We start from the raw sequence: 23,605 nt of genomic DNA, 5'->3' as shown, positions 1-23,605 counted from the left end.
AAAAGTAATATGCGTTGTAATGGTATGCGTTGTAATGGTATGTGTTGTAATGGAATGCGTTGTAAATGTAGTTTCTAAAAATGTGTTGTGATGGCATGCGATGTAAAGACTGCGTTGTAAAGGCCTGCGTTGTAAATGGTTGCGTTTTAAGGTCATACATTCGTACTGTGCACGTACAGGAGGCATTCTATGTATGCACAAACCTTTTAGCCACAGAGATACACCTTGACATTTGCTGTAGAGTCTCAAATTTTGGCTTGTATATACCGAACAGCTGAACACATTTTTACAAACCAAGAAAAGGCATCGAATTTCTCGAAGGCTTCTGTCACATAAATGTTTAGTGACCACCCGTGCCGAGGTTTTGTATTTATGCTCGCCAAAAAAATTCCAAATGAGAAATCCGATTAAATTAGTGACAGGAAACCATTTGGAGAGACACTGCTTACAAGTTGTAAACACTTTGTCTGATCAGCACCAAATTTTTCATTGTCTTAGATGCCCTTGAAAATACTTTTGTTATCCGAGTTGGTGCAGACTGATCAGAGAAGGGAAGAAGAGGTGTTAAATTTAAATAGGGAGATGTGATTTTCCTTCTGCAACACCCACACACCCACACACACACACATACACACACACACACCAGATGTCAGAACATTTACTTGTAAATGTAATACTATCGAAATACTCCACATCTCGCTGTATCTTTCAGATGAACATCAGCTCACTATCAATAGACTGAGACAAAACTTCTGCAATAGGAGCTGTGGGTAATGCACTGTGCTAGTCATTATGAGTAAAGTGGTAACCTGACTAAAGCATTTCAGTGCACTCTTTCGACTTTGGACAGAACTTTGACAAGTACCAGTGACATCTCCACAGAACTCCAGGAACTAGCAGCACTAATGGCAGAACAGATGGAAGATGATACAGAGAGCTGTCCTGGACCGACACCACTGCCTCTACGCCTGCCCTGTTACTGGCAGAGAGTGAACTACGAGAGATGGGAAAAATACTGAAGGCATGCAATTGTAGGGTTTCACATTTGGAGGAGGTAGACTGCTTCAAATGAGAAATGCTACTCAGAGAGTTTGAAAAGTTGAAAGCTCAAGGAGAGAAATAGCTTAAGGTAGGTAGAGATAGAAGAAAGAGTTCAAAGGTCATTGACAAAATCAAGTATCTGCAAAGCCAATAGCTATCGCTTATAAGAGAGCTATTGGCTTTGCCAATGTCTTTTAGCCATGTAGTACAGTATTGTGGTTGCTATGCAGCATGGCTAAAAGTAAGAAAAAATACACAATGATGCGGTCAATGCTGGCTGTGTCATAGCGCTTTCTTTTCTTATTGCGAATTGGCAACACGAACAGTGGGAAGGAGGATGCGAGGGCAACAGCAAATTTAAAAAAGCACTATGACACAGGCAGGGCTGGTTGAGTGATGGCGTTTTTTTCTTACAGCAGATGGAGGGTGCAACACAGGCAACAAGAAGGAGGGGGTGGGAGGGAATAGGCAATATGGACAATGGGAGTGTTGGGGATTGGCGGGAAGAAATAACAAGGACAATGATAGAGTGGAGGGTTGGAGAGAAGAAGCTACGCAGATAAGGGCAGTGGAAGAAGAAATACAGACTGAGGGAAGTGGGAGGGGGAAAAGCAAAATGAACAAGGGAGAGTGAGAGGAGGAAGAAGCAACATTGATAACTGTGGGGTTGGGAGGGGGAAGAAGCAACACTGATCACAGGGAGTGGGAGAAGAAGAAGCAACGCAGCCAATGGGAAGCTGACAGAGTGAGAAGCAACGGGGACAAGGGGGCTAGGAGGGAAGAAACGACATGGACAAGGGGGGTGGGAGATAAGAGACAACAAGGACGGGGGAAGAATAAAAATAATAGTACCTCAATCACAGAGCGAGCAGTGGAAAGGCACTAATCAAGATAAAGCAATCAGTATTTGGTTATTGCTCCAGATGAAAGAAGAGGAAGTAAAACTGCCATGCGCTGGCCAATTAGGAGGTACCAAATAAGAGTCACAATGAATCCAACCAATAGTAAGCAATGGGCGGTCTCCAAGCCCATTCCAATAAACAATATCTTCTACAAGCGAGAGTGCATGCCCTGTCACAGGGGAGTCCTAACAAAGTATACATCAAGACACCAATTGATAATTTGTCCACATTGCGAGGAGATTGGCTTAACTATCATGAAGACCAGAGCCACCTTTCATTGATCCAAACAGGAGTAGAGTGGGTCATTACACCATGTTTGTCTGCTGCCTGAACAAGAGGTAAGCTGCCTAAACATGGAAAAAGATGTTTGTGACTTTTGACACTATAAAATCCCTATTTGCTATATTTAGGCACAAAGAAGGGCAAATTTATTCACAGCTTCTGATTCACAAGAACAGCATTTCTAACTATGCAAATTAGTTAGTGTACCTTTAAACTGAACACTGCATCGAAAAAAGTATTACGATACCTGTGCCAATTCCATACGCTTGGGTTCTTACTGCTAGAACCCTGCATGAAGGGGTGTGAATTCCATATCCTCTGGATTTAATGACATAGGGGCCGATTCACAGAACTAATCGGAGATAAAATCCTAAACTTACTACTTTTAGTATTCACAAAAGGCATCTAGTAGTAGTAAAGTTAGTACTCCTAACTTTACTACTACTAAACTGAGATAAAATCCTAAACTTACTACATTACTACTTCTGGTACTCGCAGAAGGCATTTAGTAGTAGTAAAGTTAGGACTCCTAACTTTACTACTACTAAACTGAGATAAAATCCTAACCTTACTACTTTTGGTATTCACAGAAGGCATTTAGTAGTAGTAAAGTTAGGACTCCTAACTTTACTACTACTAAACTGAGATAAAATCCTAAACTTACTACTTTTGGTATTCACAGAAGGCATTTTGTAGTAGTAAAGTTAGGACTCCTAACTTTACTACTAGTTCAAGTTCAAGTTCAATAAACTTTATTCGGTTGTACAAATTGACAACCATAAAAGCATTTACACTACATTTAAAAAGAACACATTAATACATAAGGATAAAATACAGATATAAGATAAGCAGGTGAGGACAAATATACAACAAGCATTCAGAGTATTTTGTGGAGTCCATTATAAAAAAGAGGTAATAGCAATTCATATGTTATTTTTATCCTTCCATACTATTTCTAAATTTTACTGCCAATTTTAAAAAACTACATAAAAACAAGGTATATTCACAACTTAATAGCTGTAAAAAGTGCAGTGCAGGACGATATTGTATAAAGTTTAGTTTTTTCAAACAGGGTTTCAGATATAGATTCCTCGGTACAATATAAAAGGGACAAAAGAAGAGAAAGTGTGCCAGGTCTTGCGGAGACATATCGTCGCAGCCGCAAGCCGGCAACACTTGTCCACGATGAGATCCCCTGGGTACAGCCAGCAGAAAATGAAACAAATTAAACCTGAACCTGATCAGTAAAAAACGGTCATAACTGGACAATTGCCAGGATAAATAGGGTTCCATGAGCAAGGTGCTTTTTACTAATGCATGATTACGAACACTTTCTTTTTTTAGCTCACGTGATTCCCTATCTTGAGTTCTTAGGCCAATAAAAGCTTTCTGGACCGTTGTAACATCCTGATTAGTGATCGATTCAGGGGATAAAAAAAATTCAGGGCGACCTAATTCGGCAAAGCACTTAAAAAGATACTTTAACCAGGGAACCTTCATCCTGTTGTCCCATGTGAGTGACTCTCTTAAAATAAGCTGGGTTAGTGGAATGTTATCATTTAACCAACAGTTCATCCAGCATAACAAGGGATTAACAGCAATCTTGTCACATACGAAGGAAACCCCCAGTTCCTCGTGCACGGAGAAGTTGGCCGTGCCCCTGGGAACCCTTAGTACTGATTTTAGAAAGTTATTTTCAGCGGTCTGTAAGGGATCCGAAGGAACATAACCCCAAATTTCACTTCCATAGCACGCTGTGGGGACACTTTTAGCTTGATAAAGTTGGAGCAAGGCGGCAACTGGACTATTGCCCACTTTCTTAGAAAAGTCCATTATTGCCGCGTTTACCCTAGTGACTTCTCCCTTCTTTTTTTCAATCACGGGTCCCCAATTTAGTTGACTGTCAAAGAGGACCCCGAGATAGGAAAATGTATGTGTAGTAGGAATACGTACACCATTTACATTTAGGCAGTTTACTTTTTTATTTCCCTGTCCGACCTTCATTATATATGATTTAGAGTTATTAATGCTTAACTCTCTTGAGGTCATGAAGGAATGGAAGGAGTCTAATAAGATTTGTAGACCGTTTGCTGTTCTTGATAGGAGAACTGCGTCATCCGCATATAAAAGGACTGGCAGCCCCCTACGGCCTATATACGGATAATCCGTATTAGTGCTTAAAAGATGCTCTTCCAGATCATTTATGTATAAGTTAAAAAGGAATGGGGCCAGGATGCAGCCTTGTCGGACACCACGATGCACCCCAAAGTCTTTGGTCACATTCAGGTCTTGAGTGAATCTGACATTTGCATTGGTGTCCGAGTGCATATCATCTATCAAAGCAACTAAGTTTGGATCCACACCCATTTTTAGCATGGCGTCCCAGAGCTTCCCCCGGCTCACACAATCGAAAGCCGAGGAAAGATCCATGAACGCCATATGGATCATTCCTCTTCGAGCCTTAGTATACTTCGCGATGATGAGGTATAAGTTTAAACATTGTGAGATTGTAGAATGGCCTGGCCTGAATCCATACTGGATTGAAGATATTATATTATTTTCTACTGACCATCTGACCAATCTGTTCAATATTACTCCTCCCACAACTTTAACCACGGAGTTTATTAAAGATATTGGTCGATAGCAGGTAGGGCTACTGCGGTCTCCTTTTTTAAAAATAGGCACAATAGTGGATACCCCCCATGATTTTGGGCATCCACAAAGCACAGCAGCATTAAGTACAGCTGTAAGAACCGGTGCCCAGAGTGTTATGCAAGATTTAAAAAGATCAGGAGGGAGACCATCAGGTCCTGGGGCCTTATTGTTTGATAGGCCTTCTATGCCCTTTATTACCTCATCAGTTGTGAAGAGCAGGGAATTTTCGCTAGTTTCTTTTGGGCTGCATTGTACCTGGGAACCATTACCTTTAAAAATGGAACTGAAGTGGTTAATCCAAACTTCTTCTGGGATGTTGGTTCCTGTACTTGAAGTACTGGGATGATCGAACAAGGGCTTATTAATGATCTCCCAGAACTTAGAGCTATTTTTTAGTATCTCTGGATCTAACAAAGACTCCCAAACGCTTTTCTTGACAGCACGTTTGCGAGTAGCAAGAGACTTTTTGTACTTAGCCCGCAACGCCCTGATGGTTAAAGGATCTCTCTGATTTGTTTTTAATGCTTTCTTGAGCTCGCGACTGGCCTTCGAACAGTTGCTGTCAAACCATTTTGGATTATTAGATGAATTAGCTATCCTCTTAGCAGGTAACGTTAAAAGTGACTCCACCCTTTTAGCAATCTCATTAAAAGACGTCAGAATTTGTAATGGTGCTGAGGCAGTAGATGTACATGTTATCAAATCATGATGGCATACATTCTTAATAGAAGAATAAAATTGCTTACAGTCCACCATAGACCACTTTATGCGTCGCTTACCATTAATACATTTAGTGGTACCACGATTCTCTCGAGGGTTATGTTTTTCGAGTAAGTTCACACCCATAGTAATGCATAAAGGATTGTGATCGCTAAAAATGCTTGAAATAATCGAAAAATCCCCAATAAAGTTAACAAATTCTGCCGATAATAAAATATGGTCAATATATGACCCTGATGCATGACCTTTAAAAGTAGGGGTTGATAATACAGTTTGTTCCTCAACTATTGACATAGCAGTGAAAAGGTTATATTCATTCATTAAGTCATTTAAACGTGAACCCCTTCGCGAGTGATCAAAGTGTACTCCTTCCAGATTGTTACAACCCAAATGACCAACAGGACTCAGGCTAGGATTCCCACATAAATGAGTGTTAAAATCTCCCGCTATTATCTTAAGGCGTGGGAGGGAATCATCTTTAGCCCTTAGGAATTCACACAATGACTCCATGTTACAATCTCCAGACTGACTCACTGCGTTATAAAAGTTGATCAGAGCAAAACTTGTACTGCCCCTCTTAAATTCGACAACCTGAATATTATTATTGCCAGAGTGATGTACAGTTGTAAGGCAAATTAATGATAGGTTAACAAAAATTGCCAAACCCAGCAGCACTGCAGCAGCGGCAGAGACAAGCTCGGTTCCTCCTAACACAAACAAGCCAAGACGCCCGTGAAAATAGAGCTTCAACTGAACTGCTGTACCAACCTGCACAACTGAAAATCACCATTGATGCAGGGTCACCCTGGTCTCTTTGTGAAATATCGGCTCACCTGCTATTTATTTGGTCCCTGGACACTGTCAACTTTACTACTACTAAATGCCTTTTGTGAATACCAAAAGTAGTAAAGTTAGGATTTTGTCTCAGTTTAGTAGTAGTAAAGTTAGGAGTCCGAACTTTACTACTACTAAATGCCTTCTGTGAATACCAAAAGTAGTAAGTTTAGGATTTCATCTCAGATTAGTTCTGTGAATCTGCCCCATAGGGTCCTATTAATGATGGGGGTCTAGAATTAGCAGAGAGTCAGGGATGAACCCTGAGAATCCCTCAAAAGATGAGGAATTACTTGTACAATGTTTCGATTCCTCTAGTAATTCCTAATTTTCCCTGTCCTTGTGCCTGGTCATTTCAACAGCTTCAACAGCCAAAATCTTTGGGAGAAACTCGGAGACCTGCAATAACTCTGTGTCCCTTTCAGTTCTTTTGGGGCAGTTAATAGGGTTACCTACCCCATCATGAATTACCAGTCTTTCTTACTGTGGGTTTTCAAGGGAAGTGAATTGTCTGTTTTATAACAAGCTCGTTTCTTATGTCTCCAAAAGAGAGACTGAATCAGATGTAGAAGTAGGAGAAATTTCCTTATTATCTGATTAATCTATCCAAACTTGTGTTAAATTTATCCAGGCAACTTCCAGTGCTTAATTTGTGGTTGTATATGGTGGTACTGGCAGTCTAGAGCACTGTGACAAAGGGAGAAAGCAGGGCTGGAAATTACCATGACGCTTGGTATGCTGAATGCCACGGCAGCCTAGCAATGATTCCTCCTCACCCCTCTTAATTCCGCCATTCTACACTTCTTTTTATCTCACACATGCAGGTTTGCTTTATCCCTGCTACCTTTTTCCTTTGCTACTGTTTTCCTATTTTTCACTTCCTCTTTCTTTCTCCCTTGTCTTTGTTTCTCTCACCGGTCTTATGATTATATATCCCAGGACCAAAAAATGAGAGCGGGTGCACACCACCCGCAACCATCGGCACAAATTAAACACTAACGTTGACATTTAATTGTGATGGATTTGGTATTACAGAGCCCGAGCTGAAATGTGATAATCTAACAGATTAAACTAGAAATAACAACACATTTGATCAACTATACAATAACGTCTTTGTTCTTAGGAAAGATAAAAGATTGGAAAAAATACTGGAGGAAAGGAATCAATAAATGACACTAAGATTATGTCAAGCGATAGTAGATTAGTTAAACGTATTAGTGTTTTGGTCTTCCTGTTGAATTATTTTCTTGAGTATATTTGTCCTTCCAACTGTGTGGCATCATTATGACAATGATCCAGTGAACATGAGGCTTGTTCAAGCCACTCATCCGTAATGACAACGAGGAGTACAATGATTAAGGCAAATATCAACCGCTGAGGTGGAAGGATACATGTCATTTTGTTGGTTCCAAATGAGAAGGCTGCATCTTTTGGAAGGAAAGGTCAGAAGTGTAAAGCCGTTTTGCAGGCACAAAGCCTGTAATTCACAAAATTACAGGGATTGTGACTGCAAAAGAGCTTTTTACAATGTACAAAAACACTTCTATGAGTCGAAGTCTTTTGCAACCTTTTCCAAATTGCAAGTAGAACAAGGCATGAAAGGGGAGGTCACCCTCAAATGTACAAATCACAAAGGACTGTATCAATAGTTTTTTACCGCAACCTATTTAAACAGGGGAAGTCATCCTCATGAAACTGTTTTCTTTTGGGAATTTTGTCGAAAAGCTGGAAAGGAAAGAAACATACTTTTAAAAAAATTACCTTTTCTGTCACAGCTGTTTATAAAAATAATGCTTCCTTTCTGGTAATAAAAATTCAGGAATGTAGTAGGAATAGCTGTTAGAACTGGGGGTCTCTAGTTGGCAGAGGTAGGTACCTTTGACCAAATAGGGACCCTTGCATCTAGTCAGGAAAAGGGGATTACACTCCTGGATAACCCCTGCTCACCCCCTTGGTTTCTTGGCACGAGCAGACAGGCTTATCTCAGAGGCAGTGTGTAAAGCATTTGTGAACACATACAGTAATACAGTTAAAACACTACAGATGGACACCACACAGGTTGTATAAAAATAAGTATTCTTTATATAGACTTAACACAAGACCAAAACTACAAAAATCCACAATACAGTAATCAAAAATAATACTTCAAGATGGTAGAAATAGTCCAAAAATAGGCTTTTCACTTAAAAGCAGTCTTTAGCAACAGATAACTCCAAATGGAGATATCACGCCGTCGAGGTCAAAGAAATCCCAAAGTACGGCACCAACCGCGAGGTGCGCGGCGTCGGGCCTGGAGTCAAGACAGACCCACAAAGAACAGTATCTTGGAAAAGCGAAAACAAAGACAGATCACGGCGTCGGGAAGATGCGGTGTTGTTGGCGCTGTGCGGCATCGGTTCCTTGCTTCTGTGGAGGTGATGCGTCGGGTCCTCGATGCTTGCGCAAAAAAGGGGAGGCGTCTATTCCTTACCGGAGAGGAGGTGACGTCACAATGGTGCCGAAACCACGGTTCCGCACAATGTCGATGGATTCTTGACCACCCATGTCGACTCACCCTGTCTCCTGGAGCCTCCCCAGCCCCTGTCACTCACAAACCAGACATGCAATACACATCCTAGCAGAGGCAGGCTGGATGGTTAGGTGAGAAAATACCTACTTTCTGAAAGTGGTATTTTCAAACAGAATGTTAAAACTAACTTCAGTAAAAGATGTATTTTATCAGGCATACTAAACCTGAATTTCAACCATTTTCCCTGGGTCAGTTAGGATTATAAAATGTTATAATCAAACTGCCCATTCTGGCCTATGGGGACAGGTAGCCTTGCAATAGTGAAAAACAAAATAGGCTGTAATTCACTATCAGGTCATGCCACACACATCAGAGCATGACCTACCTTTTACATACAATGCACCCTGCCCTAGGGCCTACCTTAGAGGTGTCTGATATGCAGAAAAGGGGGTGTACTTGCCAAGTCGACATGGCAGTACTAGACTGCACACAAGCTCTGCAATGGCAGGCCTGAGACACACTTTACAAGCTGCTTCTGTGGGTGGCACAATCAGTGCGGCAAGCCCACCAGCAACACTTGATCTACAGGTCCTAGGCACACATGGTGCACTGTACTAGGGTCTGACAAGTAAATCAAATATGGCAATCATGGAGTCACTAATCCATAATAACAATTTACAATAGAGAGCATGTGCACTTTAGCCCTGATCAGCAGTGGTAAAGTGCCCAGAGTCATACAACAGGTCAGACAAAATACAGGAGGATGGCAAAAGGTTCAGGGATGACCCTGCAAAAAGGGCCAAGTCCAACAATAGCATAAAGAAGCACAAAGTGCTAGTGATAGTCAATGGTTCCAGTAGACACAGACTGAGGGGGAATTTGATGCTGGTCGTGATGGAGCGTGTGTCAGGTAAACCTACAAAGTTCGTCCTGGTCAAAGATTTGACCTTCTCACTTTAATACCATAAGTCCTAATCCAGCAAAGAAGTACAATTCTAAAGGCCCCAGGACGTAAGCAGAGGTACTTATAGACTCACAGTGTATCAAGAAGAGGCCATATAGCAAGGTTCAGTCAAGGTCAGTTACCAATGGTCTGCTGGGCAGTTGCCGGCCAAGGCCTTTTGAAGCTTGTTGTATCTCTGTAGCTTTAATAGGAAGTCAACTTTCTGACCCTTGGTGTCCACTTCTTTGTCATGAGTAATAGAGAGAGCAGGTCCAGTCCTTTCAGGGCTCTTCTCAGGTTGCAGACAGCAGGTTGAGTCCTCTTCTGATCTTCCTCAGGATCAGGAGTGTTCTGAAGTGGGTGCCTGGGTATGTCACATTTGTGCCTGGCACAAACTAATGGGTGGGAATTGCTCATGGACATCCGATAACCAATGGGACAAATGTTACTGGGGCCAACCCTACAGACTTTGGGCATTTTCAAGAAGTCTTCGCCCACACTTAGTGTAATATGGCAATTCACATTAAGGAGATGTTTTATATTAAATTCTTACATATCCTGCTTTTATATACTATACACCCTGCCTTATGTGCACTAAGGCATACAAAGGGGTAACTTGTACATATTTCAAAGTAAAGTGTTAACCTGTCAAAAAGTGTTCCTTTGACATGTCAAATTTGTAGCGAAAAATGCAACACTCAAGCTGCAAATGGTAGGCCTGCTGTCACATTTACACTGTCACTGAAGTGTGTAGCACAATGGGTGCTGAAGTTCACTAGTCACATTTGACTTACAGGCCCTGGGTATAATTTCTCCCATATACCAGGGACTTATAGGTAAGTTCAATATTGCCAATTAGGGCTATGCCAGTTTCGCCATGTTGAAATTGAGAGCACAGGACCTTTATGACTGGTTATCAGGTGTAAAGTTCACAGATTTCTACAGCCAGCAAAAACATAGGATCTAGCCAAATGTGGTGGAAGTACAAGGTTTGAGGTGGAATGAAGACTGATCAATCTTGGCAATCAGCAAGCGGGGCATTGAGCAGTGTGCCAGAAGGCTTCTAGGAAAAACTTTTGAGCCTCTGAACTTCTTTCTTACCTATTAAGCAGTGCTTTTTTCTCAAAGCTAACAGAGGCTTTGGTTGAGGTGGAACAAAAGATATAACTCATTATCTGTGTGCATGACCACAACTACAGCAGAAGAGCAAAGTAGCATAACGTGATAAATAATTTCCCAATAGGGAAGAGAATGTGGACCTAGGACATTACAATAGTTAATATTGTAGACTCTTCAATAGCAAATAACTTCAAACTATGTACTAACACATGTTTACTGGACCTCTGTGTCAATAGAGATGCTAAATATTTTAGGTGTGTCAGTAAACAGTAGCACTCACATCCCATTCTCACAGTCGTTGCTGGTGTATAAGAATAACCAGCAGTATTCAACCTGCTGATTTCCATAGCTGCCATGAACAGCAGATCTGAAAATCCATTGACCCAAGACCCATGACCATCCGCCTAAATTTAAATCCTATTATATCCAATGGGATTTATATTTCGGTGGACAGCATATCTGTCACTGTTGTGATGGATTAACCTGTCCGCCAAGACCTAAATCAGGCCCTTAGTCTCCATGCCATGCTTTGAACTCTCCAAACTATCGATACTGAAAAGATCTGGAAAAAGTTTCAAGTTATAAGTTCTTCTCCACCCTCCAAAATAAGATTGCAAACTATCACAGATAAAGCATGCACTGATAACCTGCATCCTATTGTGTGTGTTATTTAAAGCAGATCTGGTGCTCGTTCTTAGTAGTCATAAATCCACCTCAGTCAACACTTTTATTAAAAAGTTCAATACTGAAACACTGGAATGGGAGCCATTGACCAATGTGTCCGTGTAGTAAAAAATATGATGCTAATAGTAACACACAGCTTTAAGCTCACCGACACAGACACACATTCCAGAGCAAAGAATATTCCACATTATATACCACCCACAGGACTAAATTAACCCTAAAGGACAACAATTAGGAACTAGTCTGTCTATTCCATATGCTCCACAGTTGTCTTTGTATAATTGAAAGATTTTCTAACCTTTTCCCCAAATGATTAAGCCCCGTAGTGAGGAAATATTACCAACAGGTTGGATGGGGGGGAGGGTTTCAATATATCATGTGGTATTTAATATATGGATATTTTACACCCTCACTATATCAAATGCTCTATATTGCATGTCAAAAATATAAAAAAATAATAGATTGCAAGTTACATCTAGATAAGTAGAGGTCTAGCGAAAAATACTTATTAGATAGTTACTTTCACCATGATCTGGATGCTGGGTTTTTGTTGGTTACTATTATCAACATCAATATAGTAACATATAGCCACATATAACAACTAAAGCAGTGGTTGTTCGTGATATGGGCTTTATTATTTGATGTACACATATTACAATCAACTGATTGAAGAAAATAATAAAATAGGTCACAACTTAAGATCTTCATTTCTAGCAAACAGCATCTACATCCGTACTGAAGGCAATTCGGCTGTCGAATAACAAGACTGATTTGCTGTAAGTGATGCAGAACAGAGGTACTAGTTCTAGGTCAGCCACTCCATACCTAATACATGTCTATGGACTCTTCACCATAGAAGTACTGAAAGCTAAAACATCATTGGCATTAATTACAATCAACTCCTCTTCATATACGATATAAATCAGCTAATAAAAAAACAAACAATTTATCTTTTACGGGTAGCCAAAAACGTACTATTCATTCTACTGACCAAGTAGATTGGGAACAATGTCAAGCCCATAACAGAGTCCGGTACATAGTATATTCTGAACTTACACACAAACCAATTGTAGGTTTCAGCACTTGTAGAACAAGCCGCCCCTTGATCCTAAATGTAAGAACAAGGGACTACATGAGAACTGGTGTAAAATAGGCATAAATGGCTCCCTAAAGCCAGTAGGCATTTCAATAATCAGTAAAAAGTTGCCCCTCTTAGCCCAGATCACACATAATTCTATATCTCCCAAATTATGTTTAAGGTTCAAGAAACTGATGTTGGGCCATTTTTTCCAATGTTTTCACAGTCTTACAAAACCCGTGCTCCACTGAAATGTCGAAAGCACAATTTTTCCAAAGGTACTACAGTAGTAAAATGTTAAAATCCATTAACAATACACGCTCTTAGAATTCTCCCTCTTCCAATATTTGGGGCTGCCCACAAGACCAATTCATTCATTCTTCACCTTGTGCTTTCTTTTAACATTTCAGATTGTAAAATATTCTAGTAGCACTGGAACAGTTAAGCTTTGTAAATTCAAACATTTTCCTCACTACTATGACACAACTACACAATGCATTTAAAGTATTTCATCACCTCAGTTTCCATGATTCAGGCTACTCAGTAGACCCTCTTAAGCACATCTCCTCTGTGAATGAATATTCCCACATACCACTACAAGTTTCTAGAGGTTAACTCTAGTACTAAAGTACATTTTAATCTTGTTCTAAAGTTTCCTTTCAATAGTTGTTAATTCCTGCCAGATTAACTTGATTGTATTATCCACTTCCTCCTTTCTTATACTTGGTAAATTTTTAGAATCATTGGATCTTATCTTTAAATTCTGCAACATTTTGGAATACATTCGATAGGTTGTTTCAGTTCTGAGATAACCTGGAAATATAACCTCCATTCTTAAAAGAATCAATATGTGAAACTATAAGAAATGCATTCTTATAAAACATTTTATCATGTTAGACTCAAAGAACTGTAATCCATTATGTTCATATTATTGACCTCGGAAAAAAGAAAGGCCAAGCAGAATCACTAAGATTCAAGCCTACATCTTCAAGTTTTACAAGCATTTGTATTTGATTAGTGCCTTTACCCATTGCACCATTGCACCAGCTAATGAATTCCCCCTTTTCTGCTATTCTAGCTCCTATCTAGGCAGCTTAAGTCCCTCTGACTCATGCAATGCAACTTTCCATTTGCTCTTCATTAAAAAAAGCATCCGAGCTGTGCTACTGGGACACTGCTTATTTGTTCAGGAGCACTGTAAATAGGTTTCGTGGAAATTTGACAAAATTATTAAAAACTATGATGTCAGCATAAAAAGTGGTTTAGCAGAGTCTTAGCCACTGTTTTGGGCAATGTCATATCTCGCTCAAATAATCACAGGTGATTCCTGCAGTAGATTGTTTGTTTAGTTAAAAATATCTCTCAGCAAGTTAGTTTCAGTTGAAACCAGTATAAAATGGGACACAATTATGCAGATTTGTGAAATATGGAATCTTTAGCAATTTCTCAAATTTCACAAAAAAGAAATGCATGAAATTTGAAAGTTTTACTAGTGTTGTTTAAATTTTACCAGGCTTTGCCTGACTCCTGCACGCCTTCTCAAGAAGATCCCTACTAGAAGCTCTCTCAGCGACAAACACTAGATAATGTTTCAATTTTCCTGGATCTTAAGAACTGGAAGTAGAACCTCTTTTTATGTCCACTCACCATACGATGAACCTCAGACCATAAGGAAACTCCGCCCACACCACGTAGCATTCCAGTTGAATCAGTGCCTGTGAAGTAAAAAAACATAAATGTAAGTGCACAATTTGGGAACATATGAGACAATAGTCTGCAAAAACGCTAGGGACTCTGTGGGCGAATCCTGCTTTTTTAGATATATCTTTTTTAAATTCTTTATAAAACAGCAGTACTGGGCTTGCAACAAAAAACATCGAGGCCGAAGCTAAGATTTTAGAGACCAAACTCATAGCTCACTCTAAAGTTCTCTATCATCACTGTTGGACGCCGCCAAGGCATTAGCATGGTGGGGGCTCCCGCAAGGATTCCTGCTGTCCTTGGTGATGAATTACTTTGGTACAACCTACCTAAGTCAGCCTGGCGGAAGATTTCTCAACTTTTTCAGGCAGTATGTAGCCATCACTTTTGTGACGCAGCGGCAGCGTAAACCCTGCGCCATGTTGCGCCCCATTTACATCGTGACGCATCTATGGAGATGCGTCACGGTGTAAAGCCCTGCGCCACATGAAACCTGCGTCAGGTTTCATTTGGGTGTGTCTACTCAGGGGGGGCGTTCCATCGTAGGAACGCCCCTGAAAAGTGACTCAGTGAAATCTATAAGATTTCACTGAGTCACTTTCCCAACACTGATGCGTCAAAACCCTGCGCCTGCTTGAAGCAGGCGTAAGGCTTGACGCACCATGTTAGGGATAGGGTAGGTTGGAACAGTGCTGGAGTTGCGTCGCGCTTGCGACGCAACTTCACCACTGCGCCAACCTTACGCCGGCAGATGCGTCACGTATCTGCTTGTCCTTGCGCCATGATGCGCCGCATTGTAAATGCGGCGCATCTGCTGTGGCACAAGGGCAAACTTGCGTGACGCATCTTCCCTGGCGCATCCATGCTGATTTGCAGGGATGCGCCAGGGAACATAAATCTGCCCCAATGTGTTTTGCAGGTAAATCTTGAGAATAGGCTGGTTAAAGACCATACTTGGGCCAGATGACTTTGTCTATCGATTAGGTAGTTTACATTGGTTTACAAACCCATAAAAAAGTGTTGATACAGCATGCCATAATCAAACAGTTAGACATTCATAAAACAAACCAAACATATATATATTATTTATAATCTAGACTCGACATTATCCAAGTCTAAATAAGGAACAAAGTGCATCATCCATTGATGCCATCTGATATGATTAGTTAGAGGAACTATATGTTGGCTCCCGTGTCTCTAACCCTGCATAGGAATACAGTAATATAGTACATGCTGTATAGTTTCCATCTCCTTACCACTTTATTCATTTTAATGTGTTCATTTGAAAAGACTTTCCTGTGGGAGCTGGATTAAGGGAGAACACATTTTTAAGATCTTCTCTACATCCGAAGCCAATACAGCCATATCATATGTTCCAGCAGGGGTGGTGTCTAGGGCTGCCTTATGGACTTCATAGCAGCGTGTAGCAGTTGGCTGCACATCCATCGATTTTGGAGTTCTACATTGTGGTTTCAACCTGATGGCTTCCTTCAGTATGGGCCATTTCTGAAATATTTATGGGCCCCTTTCACCACCCCCCCCAACCCTCAGAATTGGTGCTGTCAAACTTATCATTGGCACTAATAGGCCAGTTTCAGCGATACAATGGATAAACCATCAAACATTCAATTATAAAAATGTGACCTTGTATTCTTAGTCATTTTCCTTTCAAGCTACTTCTAGCATAGTTTATCATCTACTGTGAGCTGTAAAAAGCAGTACTCCTGTACGACAACTACACATTTATTTAGGCATCACATGGTGTTCAAATAACATCACACCAAATTACACACTTTTTAGGATTTGGAGAGATTTATCACCAAATGTTTTGCTACACATACTGCTCAAACAACTACGCTGCATTCCTTCCAGAGTGTAAGATAAAAGCACTATGCCTTCTGTACAAATTAAAGCTGGGATTGCAATCTTGTCCAATTTCGAAGGACTACTTTTCAGAGCATTTAGAGCTAAAGCCAAACCTGGCCAAGAAAGGTTGAAAATCAAGTTCGCAAGCACACACCCCTGCATAATCACATGGTCTTGAGTCAGTTTCATAGTTAAAGAATTTGCATTTGTCTTATCAAGGTAAAGCTGCGAAGCATTTCTATATTTAAAAAAATTCTGGAATTTAGCCGACTTTCAGGAATATTAAGAGTTTGCTGTTTGATCCAAAACAAAGGTCGGTCAATGGTGAAGTACATAGATTTAAAATCTATACATAATTGATCCAAGATGATCTTTTCTGCAGTGTAAATCTAGCCCAAACCTTTAGAGCAAGACAAATGTGGAGTCACTTGCTTGAGTCAAGTTTTTTCTTTGACTGAGATAGGGGCAGGATATTAATTGTCTCTGTCAGATCTGGGAGCTGGTAATACAAGACCTTGACCAGAACCCAACAACTGTATTTAATGATTTGGAACATATCATTAACCAGCTCAATTAGAGCACCCTTATAATATGCGAAGATTAACAGGGTCCTCCTGATGTCTCTGGTACTCGGTCCCATATTTAGGGCAGTCACACAAAGTAGATTCAGAATGGATGCCCACAAAGAGCTCTTGTAGAGCTGCCCTTGACTGGCCATTTAGATTTCAAATGGTTTCATTGAGCTAACCTGATCTTTGAAATGACACTCTGATAGATAATCAACCTGACTGTTTGTGTGTGTGTGTGTGTGTGTGGTTTCTACTCAATTTCCAGCTGTGCACTACAAGGATTAGTGCCTTGGGGTTCTCGGTATTCAGCACTAATTTAAAGTACCGTCCTATTATCATTTGTTAGTTCCATTACTACTGCGACCAACTGACAAAGTTTTACGTTTTTTCTATTCCTGGCTCTTCAGAGTCAATAGCAGCTGGTGCAAGTAGCGTAAATATTTTATATTCCTAAAAATTATTTCTGGATTGTTCTGATTGCTAGGTTGTTTTTATTTGCCTGACATTATTGTCTGCTCCACCTCCAACAGACCACATCACTTCCTATGTTCCTAAAGGACATCAAGACCTGGCTCTGCGATGGAACTCAGTGACCCCCCAGACCACTGCGGACTCCCCCAACCCCTCAGCACCTTGAGACCCTTCCAGGTGATTAGTTTTGCGCTATACAAGCCGATTGATTGATTGTCCAAGGATGACTTTTTGTGGATCTTCCTTGTCAATATATGCTGACAACGTACCTCCTGACCAGGCCAGCCCAAGTTCATCTTCATCAGCGCTGATATAGATACTTTTTGGGAGAAAAAATATTATCCAGGTGATATGTTCACCGTACATAGACTTATGCCATTGTAGCTTCAGAATATGAAGACTCACACCCCCACAATAGTTTAAATGGGCTCTTTTTAAAAAAAATCTTTGCCCATCATAGGGAGTAGGATAGCTAGACAGTACTCTCTACCAAAACAAGAAATTAAGGAATGTGCTACCTTTCTAACCTTTCAAGAATTGCTAAATGTATACATTTCCCAGAATAACTCTTATTTAGAAAAAAAATTGTTGAGTTCATTTTTGTAAAGATTTACACAACTGGGAAAATCATGCGTCTTTCGATGCCTTTGCCAGTGCAAATGCCATTTTGGGTCCGAATGGTAGGTGCAAATCATGGTTCCAAGGTTCATTTTGCTCCTGATTTGCTTGCAGTAGGCACTGACTTTCAGTATACGTTAAGCTGATGACAGGTCATGCTCAACACAATGCTGAGGTCCTGAGCTTTTCATTTGCAAGTCTTTGTTTTCAGGGGTGCTAGGTCAATTGGATTAAATGAAGTGAACCAGGACTACAACTCCCAGAATGAAATTAGATTAATGAAGTTAAATGAAAACCCATATTACTAAGAAAGGCATGGTTTTAGTGGAATGGGGCATTCAATAATCCTAGATTCCGGGTTGCTTTGTATGACTCACTATGATGTAGAGCGAACATTCAGCCACAAGGAGGCCTCGTATTGCTATTGACACATAGCAGATATTTATTGCTACTCACTTCTGTTTTAATTTTTTTTTTAGGTATCTAAAAAAAATTATACAATTGACACCACCACATTGGTTTAGATATTAATGGAAATATTAAAGGTAAGAGCAAACAAATTCACAATGTCCAATTTACCAATATCCCAGTATGGAGTGTTAATCCCCAAAAGGCCACAATACCATGAATGAGATCAGACCTTTCCAAAACACTTTTTATGTCATGGAAAACTATAGGTTTAATGAACTTCAACTAAACTTAATACAGTAGCCACTCTCCAATGATACTGGAAAATCATCTGGAAATTATTACATACTTTGCAGGTCTAAAGAATTCTCAGTCTCTTTGATATAGGTGGGACAAGAAGGAGAGAGAAAAAGAGGAAGAGAAAAGAGAAAATGGAAATTTCCAATGAGTCAGACACTACATTCAGTGAGTGGAATCCCACAATCTATGAGAAGCCATTTAAACTAACAGAAGAAGGATTGGGCCACACATATCATTAAAAACCTGAAGTGGATCGTTGTGTTCATAGATAGTGTGTAGCAAACATGGGTAAGGCTTGCATCCATCCACTCTTTGTGTGGGGGCGTTAAATGAGATTTACATTTCCAGAAAATGCATATCTTCACTGTAGTCCGGGAAGCATTTACTCATCATTTGATGCGGGCATTAGTCCCTGTGACATTGTTACTCATGTCAACAGCACTTATGTTATCCAGTTATGGAAGATGAAGGAAATCTGCAGGATTTGAACCTGTTACTAGGGTGTCAAGTAGGCTTGCGTGAAATTTAAATTACACCTGTGTAATTTCAGGAACTTCGCATTATGCTTGTTACACAAAATTAACAAAATTGAACCATTACGCCAGACCCCATAATTACGTTCTCAGTATAAAAAAAAGCTTCATTCAACCACGAACGCCTGCGAACAGCAGTGAATGGCCGTTCTTCGGGATGCTTGTGTAAATACATCTTTGTGTCAAAAATGGACACAAGGACGTATTTCACACTAAAATATAGAGCATAATGCCAGACCTGCATTTTGTATTATTTCACATTATTTTTCTGGAATTTCTCATAATTCCACGAAAATTTTTTTTATAAAATTTTCAGTCCTTAATGCCGAGCTCGGATAACTTTTTGGGATGCATTAGTCTCCTAAGCCAGCTTTTACTGTGGAGAAGCACAGGCAAAGAAATCCAGCCCCCAAAAATGGAATAAGCAGTAAAGTGATGGAACCCATAATCCACTGGATCAGTCTGGAATGACCTAGCCTCAGTATGACGCAGGAGGGGGCAGGCTCAGGGCTTGTTGCCATCTTGAGCAGGGAGACTCACTCGCCGGCTGCACTCGAAGATGGATCAGCCTGAAGATTAAGTAGCTAGATATGCACAGATTGTTGCTAATTTTATTAATGAGTATTAGCACTGGCACGACGAGCACAGTGGTCCTGCCAGGAAAGGAGATTCATAGGGAGGGAGAAGAGAAACGGAATGAGGATGAAGAGATGAGACTGACATGGAAGGATCGAAAATACAAGCTAGAAGCGAAAATGGAGCGTTAGTAAAAGAGAAAGCACAAAGGAGATGAAGCACTCTGGATAAGTGGGATAGAAAGAAGAGGAGGAGCCTGGGTCAAGGGTGCAAGGAGGACAGAAGAGGAAACAGGCATTGATAAGGCCAGTTAGCATTTTATTTACTTCTACCAATAGATTTGACCCAGCGAGCCAAGAATGAGGTTGGTGAGACAATTAGGCCCATTAGGGGCTGCTTCATAGGGAAAAGGCAGGAATGTGCCGTATTTAACATTATATTATGCATTCTTCCCTTACTCAGGTGCACTTTTGGCGCCCTAGTGCCAACGCAGGCACCCTTGCGTCATGGTGCAAGGGTGCTTGTGTTGTAGGCAGGTTTGTTTTTGTGCAGGTAGGGACACCTTCCTGCACCCAAATAATCTCCAGAGGCTTTTTCCTCTTTCTCTGCATGCTGCTCTGCAGCACACAGGGAAAGAGGGAAAAATTTGGAGAAATAAAGATATTTTTCTTGTTACGCCTCGCCTGGGAGGAGTAGCGTTTTGCCTCATACTCAGGCCTGCCACTAATGGCAAATCTGAGAATGAATCAAAATCAACGGGTGGATGCGTGGGAGCACCCACGCTCCACCCATGGATGGACTCCCTGGGGCAGAGTACCACAAGCGAGTGATTTGTGCTGCTGTGTATTTCTCTAGATGTATCAAGCCATGCAGGGCCACACAAGGAGGCCTTGCATGGCTTGATAAATCGCATTTAAGTTTTGCGTCACCCTTGCACCCACTTGCATGGTGCAAGGGCGACGCAAAACCTTGATAATTCTGGCCCTTAGTCCTTAACATATCCAATTTGTGAGAGCCTTCTATAATAAAATACTGGCCAACTCAAATGATCAACTAAGGTGGCTCAATGAGTTAAACGCTTGTTGATGGACAACGTGGTTTGATTAACTAATTTGAATCCATGCAAGGCTCATTCAGACTTCCAACGCTGGTAAACTGAGCACTACTAAATTGGTAACTATGTGAAGGTTGAGACATCATGCAACAGAATGTTGAAAGCTGAGTTTATTGAAGAGCTTAGTTGTAAAACACCTCAGCCCCTACATCCACCTCTCAAACTGTCCTTCCTGCAATCAAACGTCAGCTACCATTCCTGAATGGAGCAATTAGAAGCACATTCTGGAGAAACAACACATCCTCCCTTCATAAACAAGCAAACAGGAGAATTATGTGCAAAACCTTAAGGTGATTCTTGACTACCATATGTCTAGGAAAACAAGAAACACGCACAGTAAAAATGAACTAAAATACAAACGAACAGGTAATGTATAAGTAGATTAAAACAACTGAAAGAATACAATGTTATCAGTAGGAGACATAATCTTGTGAATACTTGGTTTCCAGCAGAGTCTTCCTTCACATCTGTATGTGTTTACCACCAGATGCCCCACCATCTCCTTCAGAGAGTTTCACACCAACCATTCTCCCCTTCAGAAAGTTATGACTACAAACGACCCAAATTCCAAATCCCACCATCATGCGTTTAAAGCATTCCTGAACAGCTTGCCTACACAAAATGGCCTCCTATATTTGGGCTAGTTCATTCCCCACTGCGACTTATACTCTGACCAAATTCCCCACCTACACACACAGTTGTTTATGCTAGTATTCCTTCCTTTTCTCATTAACTCTCCACTCCGTGTTGCCATTCACTCCTCACAGACAAATACGCCAGTCCTTTAAATCGCTTTGTTCACCGCCCACTCCCCTGCACCATCTGCATCTCATGCTACCACCTACATAATAACATACATCCCACACCACCACCGACACTAAGCACTTCCACCTACGCCACCACTTGTGGAGTAAACCACCACCTACACACCAACACACACAAATCAACATTTACACCTCAATCTACCTACACCACCACCTACCCCATAAACTATCTACATCATGTGCACCTTATACATCATACACCACAAACAGTTATGCACATCAAGAGCTTTCACCACCGATATACAATATGTGGCTTACACTCTAACCCATCTACATCACCAGCTGTATCCCACTACAAATACAAAGCAACTCAGCACCTTCACCTTACAGAACTACATGTACTCTACACTATGACGTCCACACTACATCAGCTCCTACACCACCTAAGACCTAAATGGCCTAACACTACAATTTACATCCCCATCTACTCCTCCATGCATGCCTTACAAAATGCAGCACTTTCTGCATCACCACTAAAACACACTCCTCCTCAAACCCACATTCCACACCCTTTAATAAATCCCTCCTACCTCTGTGCTAGCTCCTGCACAAGCCACCTACTCTCTGCACCACATAACCACCTGCACGCTACACTTGTTGTATCTTAAAATGGAATCAATTTCTGGAGCGCATCGTTCATCCAAATGGCATATTTGCCCTATAGACCCTAGGCATTACAAACCACCACACAGGGAACAAGAGATAACAGAACAAGAAAGTCTTCAATGCTTTCCTAAAGGAAGGTGGGAGGCCATAGATTTTATACACAATAGTAAGACTTTCTGCAACTGGGGATCCAGCCAAGAGCGGCCTCCCCAACCTAGCTCTCATCATGTGTTGGATAGGAAATAAGAGATGAGAATTAGAGCTAGCGTTTGCTTTGGAAGATTAAGGCCTAAAGCCTGATGCCGAAATGTTTTAAAACTGTAGAAATACTGCTCATTAGACAAAGATTTAAATTCAACTTTACTGGTAGCCATTGGTGCCCAATGCTTGCCTGCATTACTGGGTCATGTTTTGAACCCACATGTAACTCTCACTGCCCTATTTAGAATTTGTTGAAGTTGCTACAAAGATGATTGAAGCAAACCAAGGAAGAAAATGCAATAATCTATCCATATAAGAACACAGGCTGAAAGTACTAATACCATCACACGGGCAAGGATTATATTCCGTTGAGTGATGGTAACCCAAGGGAAAACCCAGTAAAAATTTCACAGAACCTGCCCTTAGGTGGAATAACAAGGACCTTTCCCAATTAGACATGGGGAGGGTAAGATAAAGTGGAAACGGTTGCTTACGCAAATCGTTCTCCATATATCTGGCAATGGTAGGTTTGGATGTTTCCCTTTCCATTCTTTCTTTGTCAAAAAGTGCATATAGTGCTTGTTTGACCTCTACCTTGTCTTTAGGTTCAATTCTGGATGGGTCGGAGAAAAGATCGCCTCTATTCACGGCATACAATGTTTTTAGGACTCCAGCGAGCCAGGGGATTAATAAGCCGTGATCACATTTGAGGCAGTCTTTAATTATGTCTTGTGTTAAGGTGGCTGAGTTGTTCCTCCAAATCCTCAACCAGAATAGAGCTGGTCTAGATCTAATAAAATCACCGACATAGGGGAGGTTTAGCTCTTTATGGCAAATAAATTCAGAGGATGAGATTGGGGCGCCCAATAATTTCCTGCGAAAACAACTCTCTTCGCGCTGAATACCGGGACTTTTTCCCGAACCCCAAACCTCAGCCCCATAAGTAGCAACGGGAATGCACTGTAATCTAAAAAAATTTAAAATGGCTCTAGTAGCACCTAATTTCTTTGGCTCAATATTGAATTGGTGGCTTTCGAGAACTTGCCCATGG

At 40.9% G+C, this 23,605-nt stretch overlaps 1 protein-coding gene across 1 annotated transcript in view; it reads right to left on the bottom strand.

The window, feature by feature from the left end:
- The window catches only part of DLGAP4 (DLG associated protein 4), a 1,545,411-nt gene that overhangs the window by 1,165,556 nt on the left and 356,250 nt on the right, over positions 1 to 23,605 (bottom strand). The window contains exon 2 of the mRNA XM_085619178.1: positions 14,415 to 14,482. The gene's annotated coding sequence lies outside the window, so the exon portion shown is untranslated. The remainder of the gene's footprint in view (positions 1 to 14,414; positions 14,483 to 23,605) is intronic.

The sequence above is a fragment of the Triturus cristatus genome, chromosome 7 (genome assembly GCF_964204655.1).
Source record: "Triturus cristatus chromosome 7, aTriCri1.1, whole genome shotgun sequence".
NCBI lineage: Eukaryota > Metazoa > Chordata > Amphibia > Caudata > Salamandridae > Triturus > Triturus cristatus.
Note: the sequence above shows the minus strand (reverse complement) of the source record. Positions and strands in the feature narration are given on the sequence as shown.